Here is a 3827-nt window from a genome sequence, read left to right on the forward strand (position 1 = left end):
CCAATGACACAAAATCTCAATTAAATACATTTTAAATTCAGGCTGTAACAGAGCAAAATGTGGAAAAAGTCAATGGTTGTGATATAACTTGCTGACGGCACTGTATATATGTTGCACTGACTTCCTAAAGGTTACTCTGTGTTTGGGATTTAAAAGTTAATATTTGTAGAGAAAGTGTGAATTTCATTGCTATGGCATAGCACTGTTCAGAGTTAGCATTACGTTTTGATCAGAGAACAGGCGTTGGGTTTTCATTGTTTGATTTATTTGTAATGAAACAGTTTATCTGTGTAGATCTTTTGACAATAACTTTATACGGTTATATGTAACAGAACAGCCTGAAAGGTAATTACTAGTTTCTATGTATTGTATGTGAAAGGAATATTAATTGACAGATTTGATGTATTTTTGTGTTTTCTTTTATATTGTGAACATACTGGTCTATATGTTTGTACTTTTATGATATTAAAATTGAATTTGGTGTGATTGAAACTGGAAAAAAGAGAACAATATGCATTACTGGATATTTTAAATATGAGTGACAACTGTTTGGAGTTTCTGACAGCCACTATGTGAGCTTATTACATTATATACACTATTTCCTATGATCGTCTATGTGGAAGAACCCCTTACCTTCTAATGACTTGTGTAGTTTGTGAGCATCAGAGCAAAACTTGTCTCAGCTTTTCATAGATAGCGTTTAATAGTTTGCAGACCAAAGCATTCGGACTCTAAAAACATTTTTGTAAAAAAGACCCTGGCCCCTTCTGGATCCACGAACACGGTTATAGCTCAGCCCCCGTTAATCACAGAGACTAACGGTTGGTAACGGATACAGAAGAAATATACAAATCTAATGGTACAGCCCAGAAGTATGTAGCTCAAACACACAATGTTTAAAAGGGGTTAGAAGTCCTAAATCACGACGGTGGGACTCATTGGGTTCAATCAAACTACTCTTAGATGAGAAATATACTGTAAGATAGTGACGCATTGTGGTACAGACTTTCCAGTAATTCCTGGTGCATACAGTACCTTGACTCTGGGAGACGGTGAGATGTGTATAAGGGGTTGCAATTTCCAGGGAAGTCATGATGCTGACACACACACCTTGCACACATGCATGCACAAACCCACTGCTTGAACAGTGCCAAACTGCCAAATATCCCTTTTGTAACCCGAGGCAGGGAGCTGGCGCCAGGGAACACTCAAGTCCTCTGCTCAGCAAGAGGTTTATCACTAAAGTAGCCATGACTGCCGCACACACAGTATCCAAAGATGGACAGATCAGTTGCTTATTGGTGTGTGTGTGCATGCACACCAGAGGTGCATACGCCTACACACAAACACCATCAAAAGCTAGATCAGTGGCTTATCTGTGTGTTTGTGTGTAGACATATGTACCAGTGGTGAATATTAAAATCAATAGAATAACTTTATTTACCCAATACCCATATTTCAGTGTGTTTGGGGTCACTTATAAATGTCCTTGTTTTCCATGAAAACATACATGAAATTAGTTGCAAAATGAATAGGAAATATTGTAAGGTGCGTGACAGGCTGCAGGGAAGTCAGTCGCAGGAGAGTAGAACTGGGTAATAACCGGAGCAGTTTAATATGCAAAACCAACAGCACCCAGAACAACAACATATGGGGACAAAATAACCCGTCGCGAACCAGTCAGAGTGCACAAACACTTTACAACAAACAATTTCACACACAGACATGGGTGGAACAGAGGGTTAAATATGTGACAAGTAATGAGGGAATGTAAACCAGGTGTGTGGGAAAACAAGACAAAACAAATGGAAAATGAAAGGTGGATCGGCGATGGCAAGAAGACTGGTGACGTCGACCGCCGAACGCTGCACGAACAAGGAGAGGAACCGACTTCGGCGGAAGTCGTGAAAAATATAGTCAAGACGTTGACGAGGTTAGAAATAATAATTGTGTCCTTCAAACTTTGCTTTTGTCAAAGAATCCTCCATTTGCAGCCTTGCAGACCTTTGGCATTCTAGTTGTCAGTTTGTTGAGGTAATCGGAAGAGATTTCACCCCATTCTTCCTGAAGCACCTCCCACAAGTTGGATTGGCTTGATGGGCACTTCTGACGTACCATACAGTCAAGCTGCTCTCACAACAGCTCAAAGGGTTGAGATCCGTTGACTGCTGGCCACACCATTATAGTCAGAATACCAGCTGACTGCTTATTCCCTAAATTGTTCTTGCATAGTTTGGAGCTGTGCTTTAGGTCATTGTCCTGTTGTAGGAGGAAATTGGTTCCAATTAAGCTCCGTCCACAAGGTATCGCATGGCAAAATGGAGTGATAGCCTTCCTTCTTCAAGACCCCTTTTACCCTGTACAAATCTCCCACTTTACCACCACCAAAGCACTCCTTCAGCATCTTTTTTATTTTTTTCTGCATCTCGCAAATGTTATTTTTTGTGATCCAAACACCTCAAACTTAGATTCGTCCAGTCTTCCTCTGTCCAGTGTCTGTTTTCTTTTGCCCATCTTAATTTTTTATTGGCTATGGCTTTTTCTTTGCAACTCTGTCTTGATGGGCAGCATCCCATCATCGCCTCTTCACGGTTGATGTCGAGACTGGTGTATTGCGGGTACTATTTAATGAAGCATCGGTCTCTCAAATTAGACACACTAATGTACTTGTCCTCTTGCACAGTTGTGCACCGGGGCCTCCCACTCCTCTTTCTATACTGGTTAGAGCCAGTTTGCGCTGTTCTTTGAAGGGAGTAGTATACAGCGCTGTACGAGATCTTCAGTTTCTTGTCAATTTCTCGTATGGAATAACAAGAATAGACTGACGAGTTTCAGAAGAATGTTATTTGTTTCTAGCCGTTTTGAGCCTGTAAGCGAACCAACAAATGCTGATGCTCCAGATACTCAACTTGTCTAAAGAAGGACAGTTTTATTGCTTCTTTAATCAGAACAGGTGTCAGCTGTGCTAACAATTGCAAAACGGTTTTCTAATGATCAATTATCCTTTTAAAGGAATAAACTTGGGTTAGCTAACACAACTTGCCATTGGAACACAGGCGTGATGGTTGCTGATAATGGGCCTCTATACGACTATTCCATTAAAAATCAGACTTTTCCAGCTACAATAGTCCTTTACAATATTAACAATGTCTACACTGTATTTCCCATCAATTTTATGTTATTTTAATGTACAAAAAATTAGCTTTTATTTCAAAAACAACAACATTTCTAAGTGACCCCAAACTTTTGAACGGAAGGGTATGTATATTTATTAATGTACCATCTATCTCGGAGTATGCATTGTTAATCTTTCTTCAAGTGCTTGAGTCATTTTTGAGATGTTTGGCCTTTATGATTGGCATTTAGCACTCTCCACCCATGAGGTCTCCCCTATCTCACTTGAACTCTGTGTGTGTGTGTGTGTGTGTGTGTGTGTGTGTGTGTGTGTGTGTGTGTGTGTGTGTGTGTGTGTGTGTCCTATCGATCAACATGCCACATAGCAGCTGTTTCCTGTCTGCCCCTTTCTGACTCTCTTCTGTAGATCTACCAGTGCCCTGCCTTTGCCTGTCCCGAGGAACGCAGTAAACACATATCAACTTTGCGAATGCTTCCTCTCTCTGCGCCCATTAAACCCAGGGCTGCCAAGAGATAATTATATTAACAAGGACATCTTTAATAATATGAGATTGAATTGGATTTTTGATGAAGGACGAAACAGTGCTGACATTTTGGATCTCGTGATTAGGCCCTCGGTTTAGGTGATAACAGTCTCACAGGAAATGGTAGAGTAGCTGACAAAAGCCGGGGAAAAGAACATGGCACAGAAA

Source organism: Oncorhynchus keta, chromosome 35 (assembly GCF_023373465.1).
Source record: "Oncorhynchus keta strain PuntledgeMale-10-30-2019 chromosome 35, Oket_V2, whole genome shotgun sequence".
In the NCBI taxonomy this organism is placed as follows: Eukaryota; Metazoa; Chordata; class Actinopteri; order Salmoniformes; family Salmonidae; genus Oncorhynchus; species Oncorhynchus keta.